At 46.7% G+C, this 13,871-nt stretch overlaps 1 protein-coding gene across 3 annotated transcripts in view; it reads right to left on the bottom strand.

Annotated features, from left to right (window-relative positions):
• SYNDIG1L (synapse differentiation inducing 1 like) overlaps nucleotides 1–13,871 on the bottom strand; it is a 90,787-nt gene that overhangs the window by 34,528 nt on the left and 42,388 nt on the right. Inside the window, exon 1 of one of the 3 annotated variants that reach the window (XM_053379544.1) lies at nucleotides 13,021–13,347. The exons of 1 other annotated variant lie outside the window; for it this stretch is intronic. The gene's annotated coding sequence lies outside the window, so the exon portion shown is untranslated. Of the gene's footprint in view, nucleotides 1–13,020; nucleotides 13,348–13,871 lie in introns of those variants that run through there. One more of the 3 variants, XM_053379525.1, reaches the window with a different exon arrangement.

Below are 13,871 nucleotides of genomic sequence, written 5' to 3'. Positions count from 1 at the left end.
AGATGGTTGGACATGCGGGAGGCAGTGGAAGACAGGAGTGCCTGGCATGCTCTGGTCCATGGGGTCACAAAGAGTCGGACACAACTAAATGACTAAACAACAACATGAACATAAGAGAAGCCTGCTGGATCAGGCCAATGGTCCATCTATAGTCCAGCATCCTGTTCTCACAGTGGCCAACCAGCTGCCTGTGGGAAACCTGCAAACAGGGCCCAAGCACAAGAGCAATCTCCTTTCCTGCAGTTTCCAGCAACTTTAGGAGCATTACCATAGCCATCCTGGAGGGTTTTCTAAAATGTAATGCTGTGCCCCATATGGGCCATTCCCTGCTAGTTGAAACAGAAGTGACAACACATGGAGATAACATGGGTATTGGGAAATACCCCCCCCCCCAATAAAAACAAATCCCAACAGAATTGGCAAATTCTATCAACTGCTACGCTCACAAATGCTGGTCCTACCCCCCAATCATAAAATACACTCCTTAAATAGATATGTTGCCTGCTGTTGCTATCACTACTGTTTCACTCATAAGGCTTTTATTGTTAGCAATTATTGTTATTAATCGATTTTCCTTGTTAGTTAATGTTGTTAAACTGAGGGGCAAAAGAACCTTATGTTTGACAAAAGCAAGTAAATATGCAGTAACTTATCCTTGCTGTCTTCTTATGCCTCCTTAACTTCTTCATATGTTAACAAAAATGGACAGAACAATATAAATTGCTGATATATATGTGTTTCTAAAATGCATAAATTGCATCCATTCAGAGAGCTTTCCCCTAATATATAATATGGCAATTTTTTCTCCTGCCACCTCTTAATTCCATTCTCTATTTTTGCTCTACCCATTGTTCTGTCTTCCTTTCCCAATATGACAAGGACTATTGCTGTAATTGTCTTACAGTACCCATAATACTTTGCTCCCAAGTAATGATAATAATACTGTACATTAAAAGAACATACCAACTACAGTCTATATTTAGTATTACTCTACTGTCACTTTTACAAGCTTACTTTGTATTTTAAAAGCTGCACATTTTCATTTTATCTTTTTGAATCTCTGAAATATGTCGCAAAGATACAAAAGGCTGGAGGATAAAAAGAATTCTTCTATTCAAAGTCGGGGGTGGGGCCTTTCATTTGCTGACAGTTTTGTAGAATACTCAGCTTAGATTACTGGATGGTGTCCTATGAAATTCTTACTTTTGGGGTGTATAGCAAAAATGAAAATGTGTTTTCTGGTGGCTCAAATAGCGGGTTCCATAGGAGCCAACTCTTAGGGGCCAAGGTCCCAAACAAAATATTTGAGCCCCCCCTCCAAACAAGTTGATGGGCTTTGTCATTCAACTGGTGTGTGCGCTTTCTGTCATGTGATTGATTATGTGGGGTGGGGCTTACCCCCCCCCCAATATTTTATTCAAGTTGGCCCCCCTGGATTGGTTCCTTTCCTTTTCACAATTTTGTGTCACAGGAACGATCCTCACACAACACTCTAAAATTCTGAAGTGAGGAGACGTTATCTGAAACTCAACCTGTGAAAAACAGAAATGTGTGCCATAATTCAGATCACGGTAGCTACATCATTTTTCCAATAAGGCAAATATGTGGTACTTTCCCATGTTACGATTTTAGATGGTGACCTGAATAGCAGGAACACTTCTGTGACTAAAATAAATAAATAAAATCAATTATTTGATTAATTAAAACTCTTGCGAAATTTGGCATGAATTCAAAATCTGGTAAATTTCTCCTGGTAGGAATATTGCCCTCCCTAGCATATCAGAACGACAATATCAGTCAGAAAAGCCTCTGTCTCATAGGCAGGGCTGGGGATTGTATTGAGTGAGGAAGCTGTTGGGAAGGGGCTCATGGAAAAGATCCCAGGTTCAATCCCTGATTTCTCCAGGTAGAGCTGGGAAAAGGTCCTAGAGTATAAAATCCCTAGAGAACTGGAGACAGTGTAGAGTGAGATGGACCGAAAGAGCAGCCAAAGTGGTCAAGGGGATGGACTGTGACTCCCCTATGAAGAACGGTTGCAGCGTTTGGGACTTTCTAGTTTTGAGAAAAGGCTTGTTAGAGATGACATGATATAAGTTTATAAAATTATGCATGTGACTTTCTTTAACTTACAAAAGCAAAAAGTCTGTCTAGAAATGCATGCTGCCTCTCTTACTGAATATGTAAAGAATGATTTGATTCATGGGTAGGCAGACTAAGGCCTGGGGGCCGGATCTGGTCCAATTGCCTTCTAAATCTGGCCCGCGGGCGGTCCAGGAATCAGTGTGTTTTTACATGAGTAGAATGTGTGCTTTTATTTAAAATGCAGCTCTGGGTTATTTGTGGGGCATAGGAATTCATTCATATATATATTTTCAAACTATAGTCCGGCCCCCACAAGGCCTGAGGGAAAAAGTTTGCTGAACCCTGATTTGATTCCCAGAGGACTACATGTCCCAAAGGCACCTACTTTATTTAAGAATGATAAGAGTTTTGTTGAGAAATGGGTATCTATCCTTAATAAAATTATGCATGGCCAAAAGACAGTGGATAGTGAAAAGTGCCCCCCTGAAACCCTTTCAAAACACTCATGCGGCTGAATGTTGGAAGATTCAGAGCAGAGAAAACACTTCATAAGGCACAGCCTTAAACTATGGAATTCACTCCCACAAGAGGCAACAATGGCCACCAACTTGACTTCAGAAGAGGATTGGACAAATTCATGGAGGATAAATCTACCAAGGGCCACTAACCACGATGGCTGTACTCTGCCTCCACAGTTGCTGCTTCTGAATACCAGTTGCTGGAAACCACAGGAGCAGAGAGTGATCTTGTGATGGCCTGGGACTCAGGCTCAGATTCGGAGCCAGAGGAGTCTCAGTCTGCACCGGATCCTTTGCCTCAGGCGGCAGCTGAACCTAGTCTGGGGCCTGATTCTGGAAAGCCCCAGTCTGTACAGGTTCCCCTGCAACAAAACCCAGCTGGGCCGAGTCAGGGGCCTAAGCCTGCCCTGGCTCCAGATGCGGGGATTACCTCGTTGCCTTCAGCTGGGCAATCACTTATAGCTGCTCCACTACCAGTTGGGTCAGGAGAGGCTGAGGCGGCCTCTGGGTCTAGTAACCCACTGACATCTCCCGAGCTGCAGAGACTGAGGTCTGAGAGAAGGAGAGACCTGAGAACTGGCAGGAGGAGTGCTTGCCTTCAGGCGAGACAGGGAGGTGAGTCACCAGGGGATGAGGACCGGCTGTTACCCCGACAGAGATAAAAGGCTGCTGGACCCCACCCCAGGTTGCGGGAGCAACGTTTCTGTTTGCCAGAACCTGCCTGTGATCCTGTGCCTGACCTTGCCTGGTTTCCTGCCTTGACCCTGTCGGACTGACTCCTTGTGGAACCCTTGGATTCGGGACCAGACCTGGACCGCGTTACTCAGGTTACCCCCGGGCCCAGCACAGATCTTGTGCACAAATCCTGCTTGCAGGTTTCTCACAGGCATCTGGTTGGCCACTGGGAGACCAGGAAGCTGGACAAGATGGGCCATGGGCCTGATCCAGCACGCTCTTCTCATTTTCTTGTATTCTGTTTGTTAAGTTGTGGGTGAACATATCAGACGACACAGCGATTCTTCAAACAGCTCTTCTTTATTCAGAGGCCAGAACAGAACTGAACTGAAGAGCTCAGTCAGCCTGCTTATATAGAACAACGTAACTGTAGCACCTTTCTAAAACTATCCAATCACTGAACGTCACTTTCAATCCTTCATTTGCATAACTATCTACAGTATCCCCCTACTGGCCCAGGGTGAGAACTTCAGTACATAACACTGTTGGTCTAACAGCGTAAGGCAGTTTTCTTCATTCCTATGATTTTGGAAGCTACAACTTCTCCCTGACTCAGTTTTCTAAGCCTTTCAGCAAAAATATGTTCAGTCCCCCCTCCTCATATATACCTGACTGTCCCCATTTACTAGGAACCATCCCTGTTTTCTGTTCTCTCTGCTGATAAATCCCTGTCCGTATATTTGACTTTTACGGGATGTTTTGTAACATGTCCCTACTTGTCATTCTTCATGGTTCACCTCTCCCCTCTGGCTCTCTTGAATTTAAATCTCTGAGTGGGGTAGTGGCAGAGGATGCAACTTGTCTCTAATGCATATGCATGTGGATACACATGTAAAGACGATAACACTATGCAGTTCACATTCTGTTGAGGATCATTTCATAATACTGATAATAGCTTATGGGGCAGAGTTATTTTTCTAACACACCTTTACAAGAGGAAGAAACACTTTCTTATTTTTTAAAACAGAGCTATCACAGAGTGCAAGGGAACAACAGAGAGAAATTTGAAATGGGGAGGTGTGGGCTTCAGATAGTAACTCTTGGTATGACTCACAGGGGTGCTAGAAATCTGCCCCTTTTATCTATAACAGTGCTGCACAATGGTTAGAATGTCAGGCTAGCACCTTGGAGTCCAGAGTTCAAATCCCTCACTCAGTCATGAAGTTCACTGCATGACCTTGGGCCAGTCACCATCTTTCAGCCTAACCTGAACGGTCCATAGAGGAAAGTTGGGATATAAATTTAACATTAAATAATACTGGAAGAGTGTGCAACTTATGCATTTTAGAAAGACAGGATAGATTGGAATTGGGAGAAGCCATGTTCAATTCTGTTCTGCTGTGGCCAGGATGGTTCTCAAGTATCCTAAGATTGTAGATAGTTCTGAAGACTTGAGCAGACATTGGAAAGCCACCTTGGCCAAGAAAAGGCTTTCTGCCCTTGTGTGACATCACCTGTAACCAGGGAAATGCCGTATGGACATGTAGTGGAATTTGGTAAAGGTAAAGGACCCCTGACAGTTAAGTCCAGTCGCGAATGACTCTGGGGTTGCCGAGGCAGCCAACGTTTATCCACAGATAGTTTTTCCGAGTCATGTGGCCAGCATGACCAAGCCACTTCTGGCGAAACCAGAGCAGCACACGGAAACGCCATTTACCTTCCCGCTGGAGTGGTACCTATTTATCTACTTGCACTTTGACGTGCTTTCGAACTGCTAGGAGCTGGGACTGAGCAACAGGAGCTCACACCATTGTGGGGATTCGAACCACCAACTTTCTGATCGGCAAGCCCTAGGCTCAGTGGTTTAGACCACAGCGCCACCAGTGTCCCGTGTGGAATTTGGTAGATTTCAGTAAATAAGGCTTCATTCTGGTTCCAGTTCAGTTCTGTTGCAGCTGGAACCACTTTCGCACCACCAAATCCTCAGTAGAATTCAGCAGCACCCCTATAAATAAATGTTGTGCCTTGAGTTAGGGACAGCAGTAGCTGGAGAGGAGACGCAAATCCCACACTCCCCTCTCTCTTTCCATTCACCACTAATTCCAGGAAAAGGCAGCTGCTAGCAAATGGCTCCAGCACAAGAGAGGTCTCAAATGTCCTTTCTAATTCTGAGATGTGCCAACCCCTATTCACAAGTGCGTGAGGTGTGCTGTGGAAGGCCTAGTGACAAGGAGGTGAAGGCAGTTTTGCCATACAGAGGCAGGCACAAGGAGGGGATGCAGGAGATGGCAGATATGGATTTTTTTAAGGGAACCATCGTGCTGTGAGCAGGCCTCACCGAAGAACAGTGTGATCTTATTACCAGCGTCTCTGTCCTTCCTTTCGCTCACCTCCCCACCCCATTACTTTCCTGCTTGTTTTCTTCTTTGCTTTGTTGCTCCTGTGATGGAAGACGGAAGCTCTTGCAGTGAGAGTTTTCTGCTGATTTCTATTAAGTGCCCAGCAAGTCTTTAGGTGTTAGAAAAACATTAAGTGATAAAAAATAAAATAAAAAGATTCGGAGATTTGAAACTGTGCCGCCTCATGCAATCTTACTTGAGAAACACATTTATTTAGGCACAGTTATGGTCCTGGCACAGAGACAAACACTGGAAAGCTGACAGAGACTGTAAATAAGCAAGGGGTATTCAGATAAACAGCAAGGAATGGAGGTGTGGGAGGTGTGGAGGGTGGTCTGATGTAGCTTCTTCATTAGAAGTCTGGAGATTGGACCAGGAGACTATAATGAGATTCAGAGATGATACTAAATCAGAAGAAGCTGCAAACCTCAGTGAGGATAGAGAAATTTACATGCATCCATCTTTTCCCGAACCTACTAAGGCCAAGGTAGATGACATTTAAAATGATATAGAGTTCCATTCCAACTGGAATACCGATTAATGGAAGTGGGGGAATAAGCATGTTTGAGAACGTCAGTGATGTACAAGAGAAGGGAACCTCATGGAACAGAGAGAGATCTAGCCCCAGGTCATTCATTTCCCTAGTCATTTTGCAACGAGGCTATGTTGAGTGTTGTGAAGGCAACAAAGGAACATGGGAAGCTGCCTCGTACACAAAGACAGGCCGTTGGTCCATTGAGTTCAGTACTTTCAAAATAATGCTCAGTGGCTCCCCAGTTTCAGACAGGGGTCTCTCTTGAACCTGGGGCCTTCTGCACTCAAAGCAGCTGTTCCGTGACTGAGCTTTGGCCCTTCCCCCTCACTGTAAAATGGGTTATACATGGTTACACTTAGCAACCACCTTTTTGGTATAGGAACTAGTTACGAAAGGGATTATTCCAGTTATGTGGAAATTGAGCAATATGTTGACTAATCTAGAATAAATCATTGGGGTGGTGTGATTAATCAGTTCAAGAAAGAGTTGTTTTTAAGAAAAAATAATTCAGGAAATATGAGGAAAATATATTTATTTTTGGCTTATTCTCATAACTGATATGAGTCTTGTGGGATACTAGATAGCCAGTATGGTCTAGTGTTTGGACTCGGACCAGGGAGACCAGGATTCAAATCTTATTGGGTGACCTTGAGCCAGTCATTAATTCCCAGCCTGACCTGCCCCACAGGGCTCTTGAGAAGATAAGATGGAGGAGGGCTATTTCGAACACTTTAGAGGAAAGGCAGAATATAAATGAAGTAAGTAAGTAAATAGGTAAATATGATAATGTAGGGATACTTTATTATTATAAAAAAGCCTGTTTTGAGGGCAATGCACAAATTGATGGATTGTATGCTGCATGTCATTACAGCATCCCGCTTTTCAAAATGAAGTAAAATATAATTAAAATAATAGCATGTTAATAAAACTCCACACATTATGCATGTCCAGAGGGGCTGATTGATTAAACTTTTCATTGTGCCTCAGATCAAAAGCAAAACAAAGAGAGACAGAAAACCAGGCTCAGATGTTGCATTTGTGGTATGATAGAACCTGAGGAATGATGAGGAGAACAGAGGATGAAGATAAAGCAAAGTTGCTTTTCACAGACGGGCTGTGCTGAGCTGCATCCATGAATGCAGTAGGCGCTGCCAGTGCTTCCTGGACAAGGTGTCCTCTGTATGGGACTTCACTAGAAGTGGCAGCAAAAAACATGTATAGGTAAAGGGTAAAAGGACCCCTGACCATCAGATCCAGTTGTGGCCGATTCTGGGGTTGCTGAGCTCATCTCGCTTTATTGGCCAAGGGAGCCGGCGTACAGTTTCCAGGTCATGTGGCCAGCATGACTAAGCCGCTTCTGGCGAACCAGAGCAGCACACAGAAATGCCGTTTACCTTCCCGCCGGAGCGGTACCTATTTATCTACCTGCACTTCGTGCTTTCGAACTGCTAGGTTGGCAGGAGCAGGGACCAAGCAACGGGAGCTCACCCTGTCATGGGGATTCGAACCGCCAACCTTCTGATCAGCAAGTCCTAGGCTCTGTGGTTTAACCCACAGCGCCACCCACGTCCCAGCACCACCTGCGTTGACCTCTCCCCAAATAGCAGATTTCCCAAGCCCCTGTAACATAGAGATAAGAGAAAGCTGTTACACTGAGTCCGGGGTAGTTTGCACTTATATCTACACCTCTTAATTTGCTGTAATGATTCACAGCTGAATGTGTGAACTGACTCAATTAACAGCATTGAACCTAAAGTATATATGAGCAATGCTATGATGACTAATTCAGTCTCACCCATGCAAGCCGCAGCTTCATGCTTGTGTCATCAAGTTACAAAAATGCAAATGTGTCTTTGTAGAGGAGCATAACCTCTGGGAACGCAAGAAGCTGCTTTTCACCGACTGAGCCCAGCATTTGTCCCTTCTGATTGACAGAGGTCTTTCCGCTCACCTGTTACCTGGTTCTTTTAATTGGGGGCATCAGGGATTGAATCGAGGATCTCCTGCATGCAACACAGGTGCTATATGGAATCCCACAGGAATAGAAACCTCACAAAATATTCTCTTTTGTGGCTCGTTCACATTCCTCAGCTGCAGTGCAAACGAGGAAGGGAATAGCTTACACTCTTCTGGAACTACAGAAAGGCTTGGGCGTATATTCGCCACCTCTGCATTTCGGATGCCCAAGTGGGAAATACAGTCAGTTCCTTAGGATTTGGTGTCCTCAGCTTTCATATTTTTAAATCAGTCATTATGATTACTAACCGAAGAGGTTGGAAGCATAATGCCAAAGGTTATTGGATCAAAGGATGGCTGAATGTGGCTTGTAATAGCCAGAGTTTTTGTGCTCTGTACCGCTCCTTCCACTTCCCCCACATTTATTCTGGACATTCTCAAAGTGTTTCTTTCCATTTATCTTCTTGTGCTTTGCACCTGAATGGTTGAAATTGTGGGTCTTAAGAGGAGAAAATACTTAATAAATATATATAAAAGTGTAGACCTTTTTTTACAGCACATAATGTAGGCTTTTTTGACATGTGAGGGTCGGCTTGACTGCAGTTGTCCAGTACTCATGGAGAGCTCTGACCCAACAGAACTTTTATGTCTCTCACATCTAAAACCTTCAGAGGCAGCTGCCTTGATCTAAAAAAGAAGAAGAAAAGGCTGGGGAATAAAGCAAAACTGACACTCAGAGATTTGTCTTGTAAAAGTGCTTGTAATACATCTCTCTGGGGAAATAATTTCCCAAATGCTCAAAAGACACCGCAGAAGGAAGGAGCAAGGAAGGCTGAGACAGACGGGAGGAGAAAATTAGATGACGATTTTCAGAGTGATGTAATTTTGGGAAGAGGTTAGTGCAGGAAGGAAGGAAGATACAGCTGTGGGAACTAATGATTGCATGCAAATGCAGGCAACAACCCCCATGATCCTTCTCAAAAAAACTTTCTCTATCCCCTCACCTCTTTATCTGCACCCCACAACAGGGGACCAATCATGTCTTTGTCCTATACAAATGTCATTTGGAACTTTGCGGGGTGTGTGGGGTGTGGGTGTGTGCCTTGGGGGTGTGTGATTTGAATTCAAAAGGGGGGATGGGAGACAGAGAGTTAAGGATGAGCAAAGTGTTAATTTCTCCATCAACCAGCCCCAAAGTTGTTTTTTCTGGTTCTTGGAAATTTGTGATGTGCTTACATCACCACCTGCCTGCTTCTATGCCATTGGTGCAACCTCCCCAAACACACCTCATGCCACTATCCTGAGTTAGGTGGGTCTGCAGAAGATGGGTGCTTGTGTCCACACTCCCCTCGTTCAGCATTCCCAGCAGGATTATGGAATTCCCAAGCTGTGATTGTTTATGTGTGCTTCAAAATTGAGAGGCGATGGCATTTTTGACTCTTCAGCAAAGCCAGAACAGCCAATTCATTCCAGGTTTTAAAAGTCAATTAATTTCCATGCTTCTAACCAACCCATTAAAGTATCACTGAATCGAGAAGCTATTTTTAAGAACATTTCATGCCAAAAGAAAAGGGAGGGAGAAAAGGAGTGTGGAAAGGTTCCCATGAACGAAAACCACACATTGTTTGGAAAGCCATTTTAGACATATTGCCTAGAATAAAAGAGATTTGTGTGGCTGACTTTAAACAACCACCTTTCACAGGAAGGCAGTTCTAACAAAAAAATGATTTAAACTCCATGCTTTAGTCCTGCAATTAATTAATGAATCGGTGTGTGACAATAAGGTAGCCAGCATGAGAAGTCAAGACTGGGTTGAGGGATGAAAGGAGCCACAGTTGGGAAACACTTTGACTGCAACGAAAGATCCCACCCTCATCTGACAAGGCAATGTTGTTGTTGCGGAATATATTGCAAGATGCAGAGGTATTTAAGCAGAAGATGGACAGGCTTCTGTCAGTGATGCTGTAAATTCTGGCACTGAGCAGAGGCTGGGTGAGATTGCCTCAAAAGTCTTTGCTAGTTCTACAATTCCTATGCTTCTATGTGTCCTTCATGAGCTTATGTCAGCATGACACCAAAATGTTGTCAGACAGACCTTAGTTTCCTACACCCAAAAAGGCAAGGTGCTAATTTACCTCAGAGTAGCTACCTGTCCAGCCCTAAACAGTTGAGAGGTTGTTAAGCAGAGATAAGTAGGAGTCTACCCTCAGGGCAACTGCAGCTTATGTTTAGGGCAGGGGTCCCTGATCTTTTTGGACCAGTGGGGGCACATTTGGAAATCTAAGAAACTGTCATGGCCCTCCACAAAATACCCTTTTCACAGAAGAAAAACTGGTGATGCTCAGACCTCCCCACAGCGATAGACAGGAGGTCTACATTCTCACACATGAACCAACAGAGATAAAAAGCAGGCAACACCCCTCAAAAAGCAGGCAGCACCCCCTAACTAAGCAACAACAACCCCAAAACCCTCATTTAAACACACAGACACACACACACACACACACACACGGGAGTGGCAGAGGCCATTGGCAGGGATGCTATATTGTGGACCCCAGGTTTAGGACAAGACAGAAAGAGGCAGCAACTGCCCTGGAGTAACTCTAACTAATTTGCCTAGAGGAGGAGTAACCAACATAATCTGCGCTAGATGTTGCTGGACTTTTAACTCCTATGAGCCCCAGAGGGCATGTCAAATGGTCAGGGATGATGGGAGTTGTAAAATTATAGATTTATAGAATTGGAAGGGACCGCAAGGGTCATCTAATCCAACCCCCTTTAGCCCGATGTGGGGGTCAAACCTATGACCCTGAGATTAAGAGTCTCCTTCTCTACCAACTGAGCTAGTTATAAAAACACCTGAAAATCAGCACATTGACTACCACTGGCACAAAAAGATGATGTCTCCACCAGCCGCCAAGTGACACTGAGTCTCAGAACAGGTAAGCCACAGCTTCAGATTCATGGCTTCATGGGGCAGGGAACATATTAGAGGTCTGGCCGTGGGCCGAACGGCAGTGAAAGTGCAGGAGAGAGACATCCGTAACACAGGACTGGAGTTTTCACATCTCAAAGTGCCTTTGAGCCTCCCTCGCACTGCATGTGCGCATGAGTGGATGTAGCTCATGCCAGCCAGAAAGCGGAAAAGAGCCATTTTAAAAAAACGAATATACTTCCCAGCCAATATTAGTTAATATTACATTCCACATTACAGGCCAATTTGAGCAAAAAGCCATTTAAAACCTTGGGTATAGGAGTGCCATAGACTGGAACGACAGATGGCACACACTCTTTAAGCATCGCTGCCACACAGAATCTGTCCCAAATTCTGATGGAGCCTAAAAAGGATGAAAGCAGGTGAGAATGAGAGTGGCTCTATCCGAGCATCCCTTGTGGGACCTGCCGTGCCCAAGCAGACCCAGGCAGCCCAGGCTGGAATTGCAGCAAACTGGGCTTCGCTCCAAACTTGTGACAGTAAAGCTTTCTCAGTTCTCCGCCAGCTTTTTCTCCCATCCTCCTTTACCTCTTGGCTGCTGTCTAAAGAAGAGGTACCAGTCCAAGAAAACACTTCTAGGTAGCTTGTAAACACTGATTAGAGGAAAATCACGCTTGGGTGATGACTGGATCCTGCATCCAACTTAACTTCTGTGTCAGGCATCATCTCCTGCCAAGCACAAGCAAATGTCTTCAGAGACGAAAGGCACCAAGAGTTTGCCTTGGACCACATAGGTTCAGATCCTCGAGTGGCAGCAAAATACAGTGGATCATCTTGGGCTAGTCGTCCCGCTGCCTGACTTACCTCGGTGGGGGCTTGTGCAGATAAAATGGGATAACCTCCCTGCTCCCCCCTCGCAAAATCTTTTGTATTCCCTAAGCCTCAAAGGACCCCTTCCCAGCCCTCCTGAGTGAGGAGGGAGGCGTTGTTGTTCTTCCCTCCTGCCTTCTCCTTGGGGTGGGGGGTGGGGTTAGGCGCTTTCCCTCAAGAAATTCAAAGTGCCCAAGATGAGCAGCCACATCTTCCCCCGCCTCGGCTCACCGGGGACCGTTGGCTGGCTCTTAGAGGGATGCTCAGTCCTAAACCCGCTTACGCAGAAAGAAGTATTGTGAAGGCAAAGGGGTTTCATTGTGTAACCCGGGGCGCATCGACTCCCATTAGACGCTGCGGAACTTCCACGCGTGGAAACATGCTTAAGACCGGGGGGGGGGTTCATGTTTGCCACTGCCTGGCTCTCCTTCGAGTCTCTCCCTCCGCGCTCCTGTGGCTCCCGGGCAGCGCGAAGTTCAGTCAGCCGCCGGAGGCGGAGGAGGAAGCGACCACAGCAGGTGGCTCTCTCTCCGGAAAGTGCAGCCCAACCGTCCGGGGAAAGGCATTTCGGAGGCAGGGAGACCCTGCCCAGCTGGGGCTGTCTGTCGAGGACCAGGAGTCGTCCACTCAACTGGTCTAGCAAACCCAACACGCAGAGATTGTCCCTGCGCCCCTCCCCAGGGCATCGGGGCGCTTGAGAAGCCTGCCTTCCCAGTGGGTTCCTCCGACAGCCGCTTACTTGGGATCAAGTTCAAAGGGGACTCGCTTCTGAGCAGATGCGCACACGAGGGCGCTGTCCACGGGGCGTGCCTGGAGGAGCCACATATTCCCCAAACTTCATTCAAAGAGTCGCCCATTTGTCCTCAGATCCCCCCCCCCATCCCACCCACATATGATAGCTGCTCCCTACTCCGGCACCCGCGCTATTGCTCTCTTTTTTCGCTTGGCCCACTACTTTGGAGAGGAAGGCGGCGGCACTCGGGAGGTCCTCGCCGTGCGCCTCGACGGCACGCGCCCCCGGTGGGGGAAAGGTGCTCCCGGGAGCCTTACCTGAGCCGAGGAAGCTGCTTCAGCCGCCGAGTTGGAGGGAGCCGAGCGCAGGCATCCTTGTCCCTCCCCCGGGCGCGGCCGATCCTCGCCTCGGGGCCCCTGCCTTCGGTGGGGAGAGCTTCAAGTAGGCGGAGGGTCAGCGTCCGGGAAGCAGCGCCGCGGCGCAGGCGGGGCCAGAGCTGGAGATGCGCCCTTGCGCGGCCGAGAGCGGCGCTGCTCCGCACAAGCCTTCAGCTGCAGCAAAGCTTCCCTTCGCTTGCGAGCCGGAGACCCCCGCCGAGCGGAGTGTCCTCTCCTCCCGCCTCCCCCCCAGGGGGGAACTGCGCCGCCAAACGGGGGCTCCGGCTGCCTCTCTCCGACTCTCCCTCTGCCCCACGCCAGACACTTGGCATCTCCCCCCTAACCATCTTCTCCCCTCCCATTTCTCCAAGCGCCCCCCCCCACTCCGCAGCCCGCCCACCCTCACTGCCGTGGCTTTTTCCTGGTCAACAATATGTCATAAGCTCAGACAGAGCTGCACGGAATGTCATTCTTGACACCAGCTTGATTCCAGCAATAAGATTGTTTTGTTTTGTTCCAGATCTGAGCCCTTCATTTCTAAACCCAATCTGATGACTGGGAGATATTTGAACAGCCCAGTCCCTAGGCTTGTTTACTCTCAGGCATAAGACTCGCTGTCTTCCATGGGATAGTTTCTCCGAGGTAACTGTGCAGAGGATCGCAGCCCCAATGCCTCATCTGTATATTTTCGGAACCATTTAGTTTATACCTATGCGTATTGGGGGGAGTTAAATAGGACAGCATCTCTAAACGATCTATAATAATAGATGGATTTAAAAAATAATAATTAA

Source organism: Podarcis raffonei, chromosome 1, assembly GCF_027172205.1.
Source record: "Podarcis raffonei isolate rPodRaf1 chromosome 1, rPodRaf1.pri, whole genome shotgun sequence".
Lineage (NCBI taxonomy): Eukaryota > Metazoa > Chordata > Lepidosauria > Squamata > Lacertidae > Podarcis > Podarcis raffonei.
This window is presented reverse-complemented; position numbering and strand designations above follow the sequence as displayed.